Genomic DNA, 15,768 nt, shown 5'->3' on the forward strand with positions numbered 1-15,768 from the left:
GATAACTCTCAGAGCGCCTTAACAATCAATCCCAGAAAACTCTGAGGGGAATGAAGTGTGGGGTGGGTGGGTGCCCCCTAACAACTTTCAGCATCCTTGACAAACCACACTTCCTAGGATTCTTTGGGGGAAGCCACAATTATTTAAAATGGTAGAAAACTGCTTTAAATGTATACTACAGAGGAGGCAGTGATGGCCACCAACTTGGATAGTTTTAAAAGAGGATTAGACAAATTTGTGGAGGAGAGGGCTATTGATGGCTACTAGCCACAAGGGCTATGCTCTGCCTCCACCATGAAAGCGATTAATAATTCTGAATACCAGTTACTGGAAACTTTGGGTTTGGGTCCTTCCCGTCAGCTTCTCATTGGGGCACCTGGTTGTCCACTATGAGAAGAGAATGTTGAACTAGATGGGCCACTGGACTGATCCAGCTGGCCTCATCTCACGTTCCTAATAAAACAGATGACTGGAGTGGTCAAAATCTTGTGTGACACCTTGTGGCCTAGCCACAACCAGTCTGTTATCCTTAGAATACCCGCAGTGCTCTTCTTTGATGAAACCAGAGACACTGGCAGCATCTTTACAGTCAAAGCAATGCTGTTGGTCCTTGCTGGGAGAGCGTTGCCTCAGTGCGAAGGCACAAACAGTCTTAGCACATGATTTGCTAATGCTCCACTCCTAGGTCCTGGAGAACAAGAGCAAGAATGGAGGGAGGGTTGGTGGGGGAACCCTCTCCACCCCACAGCCTGCCTCACCTTTTCATATTCTAATGGCCCTCCGCATGCGCCTCCCCTCCATCCTTGATTTGTGAGCTCTCTCTGAGACTCCTGCTGGGAAATCTCTCCATCAGAGGCACACGCCATCCCTCAGTAAATTACACTGAGATATAATGAAGGAGGAGAAATCAGTGACTTGGTGACGGGGACTCCCCGGGGGACCTTAATTCAAATATTTGCAGAGCTGCTTTCATGGAGGGGGGCATAAGGGGGGAAGAGTGGGGGGGGGGCGGCGCCTCCTTGCAGGCCTTTTCAGGTGCTCAGCAGAGGGGGAAAACAGAGGGCATGATGAGGGGATGGAGAGACATCACAACCCCACAGCAGTGCCTGGGGTACCAACTCCCCCTTGAATCTGGCCTGACTCTCTAGCCCAGGGTGGTCCAACTTATACCAAGTGGGCCGCAAGAGTACTTTGACATGGAATCTGCGGGCTGCACATTGCCTTGTGGTAGCACAGGGGAGCACGGCCAAAATTTAAAGTCTCGCCAGCCCTCACGCTGCCTTCCCAAAACTCACTAAGCAAGGCACTAGGCTTGGGGAAGGGTCCCAGAGCACTCCCACCTTCTTCCCAAAGTTGGGAAAGTGCTCACTAGGCTTTGGGAAGGAGGAAGGAAGACTCCAGGACCCTGTCTGAGCCCGTATGCTTCCTTCCTAAAGCCCAGTGCCTTGCTTATTTGGCTTGGAGAAGGCAGCATGAGGGCTGCAGGGGGGCATCAAATGTTGCCAAGTGCCACCAAGAAAGGCCTTGTTGGTCACATGTGGCTCTTGGGCTGCATGTTGCAACACCCTGCTCTAGCCATTACACCACACTGTTCCTTGAGTCCCTGTCAGGGAAAATGGTGGGGTATAAATATAGTAGTAGTAGTAGCAGTAGCAGTAATAGTAATAGTAATAGATAAGCTAGCTTACTACATGAAGGGACTTTAAAAAAGAAGAAGAAACTTGCAGGGAAGGTTTGAAATACACGATCCATGCATGTGTGCAGTCTGGTGGCTCAATCTGTAATAGTTCATCTGGCACCTACAAAGAAAATTTTTTAAAATGCCCCCAAAGTGTTAGGAACTTCTGTTTTCTCAAACAACAAAAGCTGAGACAATCAGGCTGCCATGTTTCAAACTAAATCTCCAATCCTGCTTGGTGCAGGGATTTTTAAAAAGATGCTAATGATGCAACAGTTCCATGCTTGCAAAGTCTTTCTCTCTCCCTCTCTCTCCTGATTTCGTGTCTGTTTTGTCTTCAGCATCCCCCTTCTTCTGAAACCATGCCAGGGATAGCATCTGAATGCAGCTTTGTGAAACCGCCGGAGCCTGGGGCTCAGGTGCCCTGTGCTTTGGGTGCAGCTGCTTGTGGTAACACTGCATTGGGCAAGACGTGCTGTTGCCATGCCGATGGGGGCACTGCCGTGCATCTGCTGCTCACCAGCGCAAGGGCCTGGGCAGGCATTGGCAGCAGGGGGTGGGATACATATATCCAGCAGGCACTTTGGGTAGGAGGTGAGGGGTTGTTTGCAGCCACAAGGGCAGACAGTGTGATTTCTTTGGGGATGGGTTTCTAAAGGGACCTTGAAAAGACAGGAAGACAAAAGTAACAAGGAGGAAGACAAATGCACATTCATACCAGATGCGGGTGGCGCTATGGGTTAAACCACAGAGCCTAGGACTTGCTGATCAGAACGTCGGCGGTTCGAATCCCCGCGACGGGGTGAGCTCCGTTGCTCGGTCCCTGCTCCTGCCAACCTAGCAGTTCAAAAGCACGTCAAAGTGCCGTTAGATAAATAGGTACCTCTCCGGCAGGAAGGAAAACGGCGTTTCCGTGCGCTGCTCTGGTTCGCCAGAAGCGGCTTAGTCATGCTGGCCACATGACCATCTGTACGCCGGCTCCCTCGGCCAGTAAAGTGAGATGAGCGCCACAACCCCAGAGTCGGTCACGACTGGACCTAATGGTCAGGGGTCCCTTTACCTTTACCTTTTACCAAACATTTAAAGCAATATCATACCATTTTAAAAACCACAGCTACCCACCCCCACCCCACCCCAAAATCTAGAAGCTGTGGTTGTTAAGAGTCCTGAGCAGTGGCGTAGCGTGGGGGGTGCAGGGGGGGCCAGCCGCACCGGGCGCAACATCTGGGGTTAGGGCAAATCCATGGGTTTGGGGGTGCAAATCCACGGGTTAGGGGGCGCAAATCCACGGGTTAGGGGGCGCAAATTACTTGCCTTGCCCCGGGTGCTGACAACCCACGCTACACCACTGGTCCTGAGACCCCAGTTCTCCTTCCAGGGCTCCAATTCCCAGAGTGAGGGAAGACGATAGTTCAGTGGCAGGGTGCCTGCCTTGCACGAAGAAGAAGAAGAAGAAGAAGAAGAAGAAGAAGAAGAAGAAGAAGAAGAAGAGTTTGGATTTGATATCCCACTTTATTACTACCCGAAGGAGTCTCAAAGCGACTAACATTCTCCTTTCCCTTCCTCCCCCACAACAAACACTCTGTGAGGTGAGTGGGGCTGAGAGACTTCAGAGAAGTGTGACTGGCCCAAGGTCACCCAGCAGCTACATGTGGAGGAGCAGGGAAGCGAACCCAGTTCACTAGATTACGAGTCTACCACTCTTAACCACTACACCACACTGGCTCTTAGAAGGTCTGAGGTTCAATCCCTGGCATCTCCAGGTAGAGTTGGGAGAGCCTTCCTGCCTGACATCCTAGAGAGTCGCTGCCAGTCAGCATAGAGAGTACTGGGCTAGATTGACCAATGGTCTTATTTGGTCTTATAAGGCAGCTACCTGCATTCCTAATCAATCCCTCTTCCCAGAGAACACTGGGAATTAGCAAAATAAGGGGCCTCCCATCAAGTCACAGCACCTTTAGCAAACTACAGCTCCTAGGATTCTTTGGAGGAAGCCATTACTGTCACAGTGCTTTAAATGGATGGTGTTAATGGGGCCTCTTTTTCATTAGGGACCGTACCAAGCCCACTTTGTACTCTTATAGAGAATACAATACATTGTAATTTGGGGCCTGATACATCACTTTGGAGTAGCCCTGATCCAACACGGGATGATCTGGGGCGGAGCCAACCTGATATGGGTCCCAAATTGACCTGGAGGCATTGTAAAGTCAGGCAGATGGAGGGGAAAAATGGCTACCTTAGGCTGCCTGCATGTCTTCTTCCCAGTCATCCTTCTCTGGCGGTTGGCCCCTTTTTGTCAGCCCTGGATTGATCCAGTTCAACCCAACCCAACTAGGGGCAATCCAGGGCTGCTTTAACACTATCCAGCAGATTCCCAGCTTGGCCTGAATTGATTTAAGGTCAGGGATTCATGCACAGAACTATCAATGAGTTTCATGGTAACAGGTGCATGCAGAGCTTGCCTGAGGCCTGGTGTGGGAATCTTGTCCATGAGATGTGCCATCATGGTGATGGCGTCTAATCTGATCTCACGCTACACCCTAGTACTGTCAGGGTCCACGGAATCCTATCCCTCCCACGGTGGCAGCCAAAAAAAGCAGATAAACGCAAAGAATCCTCACCACGTAATTTATTCAGTATTCAGAGAGAGGGAGACAAAGGTTCTTATTTCAGTGATGGCGTTGCTCCCAACCCCCTCCATCTGTCTTATCCTACATCATCCCTGCGCTGTCTGATCTGGGCTTTCTGCCTCTGAGCTTTCTGTTCTACTACCCTTAATGCACAACTGGTCCTGGGAGTGGGGGGCTCAGGAATGCTCTCTAAAGACACCAAGTCTGTCAGCTGTCTCTCCCCCGGTTGTTTCTTCTTCCTTCTGTTCCTCTTCCAATATTTCCCAGCTTTTCCCCTCTGCAGTCTCTGAACTATGTCCTTCTGCAAACCACTGTTCTAAATCTATACTGTCCTCCTGTTCTTGGGAAGGTTCAGGAGAAGGTGGGGCATCCCCCACCTTTCCTCCTCAGTCCAGCCCTTGACAAGTACGCAGTAATGCAGGTCCCGATTTTACTACCCAATGCATACGGACAGGAATGATGTTTTGCCCATGGCTGTTTCGCCTATTAAGTCACCTAGCGGCTAGGAGGCATGGGGGATTTTAGAGGTCCATGGTGGGGTCCCAAACTAGGGTTGCCATATTTTGAAGAGCAAAAAAGAGGACACATTTGCTGACTTCTACTTTAAACTATGGATCGCTATTATGACTTTACCCATGAAAAAGAGGGTGTGTCCTGGAAAAAGAGGACATATGGCAACCCCTTCCCCCAAACCAAGGCTGGGGGCAAGTGTACTTGGCTCCCCTCCACCTCTGCACTGGTATGCGTAGCAGAGTGGAAATTAGAAGGGATGCTGGAGGATATTTTTTTGGCGGCGGGGGGGGGGGGGGAAGGATGGTGCTCACTTGATCCATAGCCTCAATTATATTTTTCCTAATACGTGCATTTTTTATGGACATTTTACCATTTTGTACATATGCATTGGCTGGAGAAGCTCACTGCAAAATTGGGGAATGTGGCTGTGTGGGAGGATGGCTAGGTTTTGGTTCCTGCAAACTCGATGAAACTGAATCAATGGGGATGGAGATGAGGATGGGGAGAGAAATTCGATTCACTTCACATTTAAATGCAAACTTTCCTGATCCTCACTTTTCAGAACAAATACATGAACTGAAACACAGCCTCCCTTAGAATATTCACACCCCTCCAAATTTTGCCACACACTTCTCCAGCTCAGTAAAGCGTGCAAAAATGTATCTTCTGGGGCAAAATTTGCCGAGAAATGCATATATTTGTGAAAATAGCATACAGAAATGTGTTAAGTAATTAGGGGAAATTGCTTTGCCAAAACTTGTGCTTTAGACAATATTATATAAATCTTTGGAAGATTCAGGACAGAAAAATGGAAGTCCTCCATACAGCACATAGTTACACTATGGAACTTCCTCCCACGGGAGGCAGAGATGGCCACCAAGCTAGAAGGCTTTAAAAGAAGATTAGATAAATTCATGGATATCAATGGTTACAAAGCTGTGATGCCTTCACAGTTGGAGGGAGTGATGCATCTGAATGTCAGTTGCTGGAAACTGCAGGAGGGGAGAGAGCTCTTGTGCTCAGGTCCTGTTTGCAGGTTTCTCATAATGGGCATCTGGTTGAAGAGGAGGCTGGAGTAGATGGGCCATTGGCCTGATCCAGAAGGTTCTTCTTTAGTTATTATATAGCAAATGTGTGAATTAGGAGAAATTTGCACTAAAACGCTGATGAATTTTCATGAGGACTTTTCTTTAAATTGCAAACTGATGTGAAAATGTTGGGAACTAAACTAAAGATTGGAAAGAATGAGAAATGGAGATAAACTGAAATGGAGATATATAGGTATAGATGATATAGATATACAGGGGTGTCTTGCCCATAGAGGCAAGTGGCGTGGGGTGCCAGGGCGCCAAGTTCTGGAGGGCGCCAGGGAAGAGGTGGAGGCTGGATGCGTTGCCTCCTGGCATCAGTTCGCTGCCCTCGCCCACCTCCGCCATGCTGTGCTGAAGCAGCGCCATGCCTGGAGCCTCCGCCTGCCGTGGCCACAGCAGCATGGGCACCAGGGAAGAGGAGGAGGCTGGACGCGGCGCTTCCTGGCATCAGCTCACTGCTCTCACCTGCCTCGCTGAAGCAGCGCCTCACCTGGAGCCTCCACCTCTTCCCCGCTGAAGGAGCCTCCCTTCAGCCACTGCCCACCTCCTCCAACCCCGCAAAGCTGCCAGCAGCTCTGTAAAAAGGTCAGCAACTCTGGGAAACAGTGGGGGCGCCGGAGGGATCTTTGCACCACAGCGCCGGATATACTTAAGACGGCCCTGTAGATATAGATATAGATCCTGAAGCTGAGACTCCAGTACTTTGGCCACCTCATGAGAAGAGAAGACTCCCTGGAAAAGACCCTGATGCTGGGAAAGATTGAGGGCACAAGAAAGAGGACGAGATGGTTGGACAGTGTTGAAGAAGAAGAAGAAGAAGAGGAGGAGGAGGAGGAGGAGGAGGAGTAGTTTGGATTTGATATCCCGCTTTATCACTACCTTAAGGAGTCTCAAAGTGGCTAACATTCTCCTTTCCCTTCCTCCCCCACAACAAACACTCTGTGAGGTGAGTGGGGCTGAGAGACTTCAGAGAAGTGTGACTGGCCCAAGGTCACCCAGCAGCTGCATGTGGAGGAGCGGCGACGCGAACCCAGTTCACCAGATTACGAGTCTACCGCTCTTAACCACTACACCACACTGGTTCGAAGCTACAAACATGAGTTTGACCAAACTGCGGGAGGTAGTGGAAGACAGGAGTGCCTGGCGTGCTCTGGGTCACGAAGAGTCAGACATGACTAAACAACTGAAGAACAACAACAACAACAACAGATATAGATATAGATATGGCCATTCCTAGTTATGGATGTGGAGAGACAATATCAGTTCCCCTTGCAGTAGAAGCTTCCAAATTCTCCCATGACTCGAATTAAAATCCGAGCTGGAGAAGATTCATTGGGCTTTTTCCTATGTTGAAGGGCTGTCATAGCCATAGCTGCCACCATGGGGCACTGCTCCTGGTTTTGCAAGGCCAGTTCTCCAACCAAGTAATGTGTACCAAAGTGCATAGATTGTGGTAAAGTGTGCATGGAAATGTATATCTTAGTGAAAAGGACATACAAAAACACATTCTGTTACAGAAACCAATGTGCAAAAATGGGAAGAACATGGGGAAACGGCATATAAAGTGCATGTATATTAAGAGAAAATTCACACTAAAATGCTAATTAATTTTCATGAGGACTTTTAAAAAAGAGTTTTTTGAACTTTTTTTTAAAAAAGAGATTGCAGACTGATGCAGAAGAGTCGAGGGCTGAATTGAGACTGGAAAAATGAGAACTATGGAACTATGTTCAGAAGACGACAGCTTTGGAGGGGCCAGGGAGTGCCTAAGGTGAAGTCAGGGTGGGGACAGACTGCAGACTTGAAGTGGCTCCCAAACTCCTTTTTTTAAAAGATTAAATAGTTGTGGGGTGCTAGAGTTCAGCAACATCTGGAGTGCCAGGTTCCCCCTCCTTGATGTAAGAAGAAGCATCTTCCTTCCTCTCAGGAGAGAATGCCTCTTCCAAATGGAGAAATTCTCCCATTTCTCAGAGTGCTTCTTCTTCTTCTATATACAGTGGTACCTCTGGTTACATACTTAATTCATTCCAGAGGTCCGTTCTTAACCTGAAGCACCACTTTAGCTAATGGGGCCTCCTGCTGCCACTGCGCCGCCGCCGCCCGATTTTTGTTCTCATCCTGAAGCAAAGTTCTTAACCCGAGGTACTATTTCTGGGTTAGAGGAGTCTGTAACCTGAAGTGTATGTAACCCGAGGTACCACTGTAGAGGAATTATCCTATCTCTTGCATACAGTGGAAGAATGTTGCTTCTTATATCACAAGAATGCACACACTCATAAATGTACACACACACTGATGCACACATCCACACACACGAATGCACACATATAACCACACACTCCCGGACAGCATCACACACTCATGCACGGCATACTCACAAATGTACATAGAGACACATGCTCACATATCCACCCATATTCACACCTGCACCCACACCCATTGACAAACACAAACACGGGTACTCACACGCATTCACAGGCAGGCAAATGCACACGCACACGTACAAACTGGTATGTACCCTCACACACCCGCTAACTCACCCCAAATCATCTATGTAGATGCAAAAGGGCTTGCGGGGTGTGTGTGTGTGTATCTATATATCTCTACAGGCTCTGCAGTGGCTGTTAGGGAGGCTGAAAAACAGATTCAGCCGAGGAGGCAGGCGGTGGAGGGAAGGGGGGACATGGAAAGGGAGAGGGAGGGGGGAGAGAGCGAGAGAGCAAGAGAGAGAATGACAGACTGTAATCCCCCTTGAGTGCCTAGCCTCATGAATATTAATAAGGTGGTAATTAAAATGCAGGGACACAGCAAGACGGATGCGAGGGCTCCTTTCAGAGCGCTGGGAATGGGGCGGGCGGTGAGGGAGGGGGTGCTTGCAGAACACAACTCTTTCCAGGCAGGGTTTGTATTTATTTCTTTTTTTTTATTATTCTCTTCTCTTGATGAGCGAAAAGAGAGAGAAGAAAACAGAGCCTTCAACTTTCATCAGTTTGGAAGGGAGGGTTCTGCTCGCTCTCCCCCCTCCCCCTTTGCACAACCTTTTTTTTTCTTCCTGACACGACATCTCTTTAATTGCTGATTCCCCCCTCTCTACTCCCCCAGAACTCAGCCATAAACCAGGATATAACGAACTTAGCCCCCCTCCTTCCAGTGCGTGGCGATGGTGCAACTGTGGCTCCATGTCAGGGCTATAGTTGGGCTGTGGGAGAGTTGTGCTTTCCACCGCCAAGTGCCATCAGCTGGCTTTTGTCTTCCTGGCCTTGGGTGGGCTAAGGTGGCAAGTCAGCTCCGCTGGTTGAGTTGCAGGGGCACAACAGTTCTCTTCCCTGCTACCCCTACCCATTAAGCCACCTGCTGCTCCTAAACCAGGTAGCAAAACTCATCATTTATCCACATGGTGGTGGCAACAGAATTTTCAGCACAGTCAAATAAGTAGGTAGCGAATACTCAGCTGAATATTGCACAGAGTGGTGCCGAGTGGCACCCAGAGCGCATCAGCCCCAGCCAAGCAAGACAGCCCTTCTGTATAATTTTTATCGTTTGCCATTGTGGCGGCTTTCACACATTGTGGGGCTTCAACTCCCCACAGCCCCACAGCAGACATAGCAAGATAGGGGCGCAGGGAGTTGCAATCCAGCAGCGTCGTGTGGGGCAGGCATTGACAACCTCTGCAATACAGTGGACATTCGGGTTGCGAACGTGATCCGTGCGGGATGCATATTCGCAACCTGCAGTGGCGCATCTGCACACACACAGGTTGCGATTCGGTGCTTTTGTGCATGCGCGAAGTGTGATTTAGCGCTTTTGCGCATGCACGACTGCCGAAACCAGGAAGTAACCCGTTCCGGTACTTCCGGGTTTCGGCAATCCGTAACCCAAAAAAACGCAACCTGAAGCATCTGTAACACGAGGTATGACTACTGGGTTGGATCTCTAACCTGGGAGAGAGAAGGGTTTGAATCTCTGTTCAGCCCCAAAGCTGGTTGGGCAGGGAAACTAGGGCTGGCCACTCTTTTTCATGTCCTGGCCAGCCTTGGATGTGTGTACGGGAGGGGAGAGAGGGGAAATGGAATGTTTGTTTGTTTATTTATTAAATTCCTATCCCCACCCATAGGAGCCCAGGGTTTCCTTATGAGGAACAGTTGAAGGAGTTGGGTATGTTTAGCGTGCAAAAAAAAAAAAAAAGGGAGACTGAGAGGAGATACAATAACCATCTTCAACTATCTGAAGGCTGTCACAAGGGAGAGGGTGAAAGCTTGTTTTCTCATGAGTCCAGAGGGTAGAACTCAAACCAATGGATTCAAATTGCAAGAAAGGAGATTCCGAATAAACACCAGGAAGAACTTTCTGATGGTAGGAGCTGTTTAGCCCCATAGAACGGACTCCTTCGGAAGGTGGTGGGCTCTCCTCCCTTGGAAGTTTATAAGCAGAGGTTGGATGGCCACCTGCCATGGGTGCTTCAGTTGAGATGTCTGCATTGCAAGGGATTGGGCTAGATGACCTCAGAGACCCTTCCAAATTTACAAATCTATGATTCTGTGTCAAAACAATACAATGTTTTTTATTGTTATTAAAAACAATTTTTAAAACATATTGAGACAATTTGAAATGTATTATAATCATATTAAAAAACACATACCCTAGTCACAGACCCTCCTGGCTGGTTATTTCAAGATTGCCAGGGACAGTATCTTTTAGTGATCAAAATGCCAGGGTATTGAGACATTTGGAGCATGATTTGGGGTGTAATCAATGTAAGCAAGTTGGAACCGCAAACCTCTGTTGCAGCATAGAGTGTCTGTTCAGTGTGGTGGAACAGAATGGGTGAATCTGATATTTTTTGTTTGGAAGTTTTGTTTGGAAGTTTTTTCTGTCTTCAGTTCTCCACATTTCCACATCAATTTGCATTTTAAAAATAAAATAAAATCAGTGTTGCAGCCCAAATTTCTCCTAATGCACAAATTTTTGCACAGCAATTTCCCTTAACATAATGCATCTTAGTATGTTGTTTTCACTGACATTTTATGCACATCTTAAAAGGTAAAGGTAAAGGGACCCCTGACCATTAGGTCCAGTCATGACTGACTCTGGGGTTGTGGTGCTCATCTCGCTTTATTGGCTGAGGGCGCTGGCGTTTGCCCGCAGACAGCTTCCGGGTCATGTGACCAGCATGACTAAGCCGCTTCTGGCGAACCAGAGCAGTGCACGGAAACGCCGTTTACCTCCGCACCAGAGCAGTACCTATTTATCTACTTGCACTTTGACATGCTTTCGAACTGCTAGGTTGGCAGGAGCAGGGACCGAGCAACGGGAGCTCACCCCGTCATGGGGATTCGAACCGCCGACCTTCTGATCGGCAAGTCCTAGGCTCTGTGGTTTAACCCACAGTGCCACCCACGTCCCATGCACATCTTACTCTGGTGTAAATATGCATTTTTGCGTGTGTGCACTTCACTTGGCTGGAGAAGGGCATGGTGAAATCATGCATAGCCATGTTTCACTTCATATTTATAAATGTGGATTATGGAAGTTCATCTTTAAATGTGTGCTGAATCCGACTTCTCCCTCATATCTTGTGGATGCCATAGCAGCCAACTCCTAGGGGCTGAGGTGTCTTCAGGCCTCCTAATAAAATATTAAAGGGGGTTGGGCATATATCAAATATATATCAAATATATCAAATAGTTGATGGGCATTGCCATTCAAATGGTATGCCCGTACCACATCATGTGATTGGTTATGTGGGGTGGGGCCTACCTGCCCCCCCTATTTTATTAAAGTTGGCCCTCCCCTTATGAGCCCCTGATGTGGCTAGGAGACCTAGAACGCACTGCTTGGATACATAGACTGGAATAAAATAACCAGCCACACAATATAAGATGGGAGACACCTGGCTTACTAGTAGCACACGTGAAAAGGATGGTCTTAGCAGACTAATGCTATTCTAGGTTTCATGAACAGTCATGAATAATTGTTTAATAGTAATAAGACATCCTCCACTTTTAAAAAAGTTTTATTCCTCTGCAATAACACATTTCAGCTTTCTGTCTTGTTCTCAGGAGCCCTTGAGAAGTCTCTAGAATTTATGTGGGTGCAGAATTTTGAGATGATTTGATGGTTGCTAGGTGACCAAGGGTGGTGTGTGACAAAATGAGGGGAACCTTGGGCCTCGGGGCTAAATGTACCCCCTCCCCCCGGCCTCTCTACCTGGCCTCCCTTTCCATTTTAGGGGTTTGAAAGTCTACCTTGCACTGGAAATTGGTTGCATAACTAGTACAAGAGAGACATTACATGAGCCAGCATAGATTTAGGGCAGTGCCAGCAGTTCTGCCACAGAGGGCACAAAATCGAGAAGATCAATAATTGAGAAGATCCATTTGTAGGTGCACAATTTTGGGCTCACACAGGGTACCTGTGTATTATGAAAGATTACCAAAGTCCGCCCAGGCCTGGAGGCCATATAGTTGCAAAAATTGGGGAGTAGGGTGTGGTTCCTTTTTCACTTCTGTCAGGAGTTGCACAGAACTTCTGTCAGGCAGGCTACAGATAAAGCAGAACCAAAAGGCGAAGGGGCTGGGGGCTGGAAGGCAATTACTGTGGATTCAGCAGGCTTACATAAAGCAAAGAGGAAGTTGACTGCAGAGCTGGTTTCATCCGTGAGTCATTGCAGCCGCTCACATCCCCACACCCGTTGCTCAAGGCTTTGCAACTCTTTCAGCTGCTTTCCTTGTTCCCCACTGGAAAGAAAGAAAGAAAGAAAGAAAGAAAGAAAGAAAGAAAGCATCCCTTAGTCATCCTTAGCCTTGATTACGAAAAAGGTAGAACTGGATGCAGATGGCCTTTGCATCAAATAAATGTGTTTTTGTGTGTGAACTTGCTTTTACGCGGAGTAGACCCATTGAAATGAATGGACCTGAATTAGTAGTTGCCATTCATTTCAGTGTAGGTTTATTCTGAGTAGGACTGACACGGGGTAATGTTGGGGAAAGGCCCTGGCCCAGTGGCAATGCATATGCTTTGCATGCAGAATGTCCCATGTTCAGTCCAGGTAGGGCTGAGAACGATTCCCTTTGTGACCCCCCCCCCCCCAGAGAGCCGCTGCCAGTGGGTAGAGGGAATCCTGAGCTAGACAGACAAATGGCTGGATTTGGTATAAGGCAGCTTCCTTTGTTGCCAAATAATTCAGCACTTTATTCAGAAAGATGGGGACTAGAAGCTTAATTCATTTTAAGGTGGTGGGCTGTAGCTCAGAGGCAGAGCATCTGCTTGACATGCAGAAGGTCCGAGATTCAATTCTCCAGGTAGACTCCCTGTATGAAATATCTCCAGGTAGACTCTCCAGGTAGACTCCAGGTAGACTCCCTGTATGAAAACTTGGAGAGCGGCTGTCAGTCAGTGGAGGTAATACTGAGCTAGATAGATCAATTTCCTGACTTGACATAAAGGCAGCTTTCTACATTCACATGTCCCTCACCAGGAACTCCAGCCCTTCACAGATGCAGCTCTGTGATGACCACTACATCACACTGTCCTCTCTGCAAGTTAAATGTTGTTGTTTGTTTTTATCTACACATACCCCCCCCCTTGTGACATTCTTTTAAGTGAAATTAGTTTTAATTGTTGCAGCCACCTACTAGGAATAACTCCTCATTTAGTGCTTTTGAACATAGAAACATATCATTGTAGAGTTGGAAGGTACCCCATGGGTCATCTAGTCCAACCCGCTGCAATGCAGGAATATGTAGGTGGCCTATATGGGGATTGAACCTGTGACCTTGGTGTTATCTGCGCCATGCGCTAACCAACTGACTCACCTGTTTCTGCTTTCTAGCTTCCTTGAATTGAACTTAGGGAGGAGCGTGTGAACTCAGAAACATTTGCATCTTGCACCATTAATTTTGGATCAGGCCCTTGTGGTGCTCTTTGAAGTTTCCCTCTTGCTTCTTAGAGGACACTGGTGGGTAACGGCACAAGGCTGCACACTCATGAAATGCAAACCAGATGTGAGTCCATCAATATCCTCCATCCTTATTTGGCACCTACACTCGCACCTGAATAATCTCCCTCCCTTTACCCCTCACACCCCCTTCAACTATCCCTCGTAGTTCCCTCTCCCCTCACCCCAAAGCTCCTCCAAGCTCCTCCTTCCTCCCCCAGCCCCTTTTCAAGGAGGGGAGAGGCACTTCACAGCACACCTGCTGTTCCTCAGGCTGCAGTTGGCATGAACTGCAGAGCATGACGACACCTTACATTTTTATGTATATAGAAAGATATAAAGTCCTGATAGAAATTCATCACCCTTTTAGTGTGCATTTCCGCATGGAAATTTTTCCCTAACATGCATACTTTTGCAAACCATTTCCCCTAACACAATTCTTTCTGGAAAGTTTATTTTAATGAATATAGGCATTTTTTGTTTTAATTCTATTAGAATTTAATTACTTTTTAATGATGATCTTCTATATGTTTTTGGCTCATTATATTTATCTGTGTTGTTTTAATTTGTGTAAGCTGCCTTGAGTCCTTGCCTGGAAAAAAAGGTGGGATAGTCAGCAACAACAACAAATAAAATTAATAATAATTTCCATGCATGCTGCATGCTCACGCACATTTTGGGGAGATTTGGAACCACATCATGCGAAATTCAGAGAAGTGAGGATTTTGCAAGAATCATGTTTTGGGTTGTTGATTGTTTTGGAAAGCACAGGTAGGCTAAACTTAAAATGCAGACCAAAAGATAATCGTCTCCCATCCCTGGACCACATTGACAGAGGCACACCTGAAGGGAACCTCCTAGGTCTGGAGCTGATGGATGTTGTAATCCAAAGACACCAGGAGGTGTGTTGGGTTGATTAAGGCCAAGCCAAGATGAAGCCAAGCATAGAGTCAGTCCTGAAGGCTGACATGGTTGTTCTACTGAGATTAGTGGGAAGAGCATGCTCAAGGCTTTTTTCAGCCGGTACTCACCAGAACTTAGTTCCAGCACCTCTCAGGTGGGTGCCATTGCTATTAAAAGAGAACAAGGGAGGTCCTCATGGTGAGTTACGGCCCCTCTTTTTCTATAAAAATAGCACTGGTCGTGCCTGTGTCTGTGCTTGCTGTCTGAGCACCTCTTCAGGATTTCTCAACATCGCCAAGCCCTGATGACTCGTTCTTTCCCAACATCCATGAAGCCTAAAGAGTCTCCGTCGTGTGAGTCATCCTTCAAGCTGTTATCAGGACCCCTGATGATGTCATACACCTGCACAAACGCATTAATGGTGAACTGGATGGCTTTGACGTCGACGCTGCAAGCATATGTACACTGCTGGCTTAGTGGCAGTTTCGTTGTTTGATGTATTTGTTGTTCTACTTATGTATTGTTTAGTTTGTAGCTGACTTTTCCCCTCCAAGCAGCTCAAGATGGCGTACACTGTTCTCCCCCACATTTAATCCCCACAACAACCCTATGAGGTAGGTTAGGCTGACAGTAAGTACAGTGGTGCCTTGGTTCTCAAACGCCTTGGGACTCAAACTCTTTGGTTCTCAAACATCTTAAAACCCGGAAGTAAGTTTTCAAACATTTTTCAGAAGCCGAACATCTGATGCGGCTGTTAGTTATTGTTTCCTGGGCACCTACACCAATCAGAAGCTTTGCCTTGGTTTTCAAACATTTCAAAAGTCAAACGGACTTCCAGAACAGATTAAGTTTGGCGCTTTTGTTTTTGCTATTTATTTTGCATTTTTGTTTTTGAGGCTTTTTCGGTTAATTTGTTTTTGTGACTGTGTGGAACCGAGTTCAGCTACTGATTGATTGATTGATTGATTGATTGCGTGACTGTGGAGATGGATAAAAGCCCCCCATCCAAACAAT

This window comes from Podarcis muralis, chromosome Z, assembly GCF_964188315.1.
Source record: "Podarcis muralis chromosome Z, rPodMur119.hap1.1, whole genome shotgun sequence".
Taxonomy (NCBI): domain Eukaryota; kingdom Metazoa; phylum Chordata; class Lepidosauria; order Squamata; family Lacertidae; genus Podarcis; species Podarcis muralis.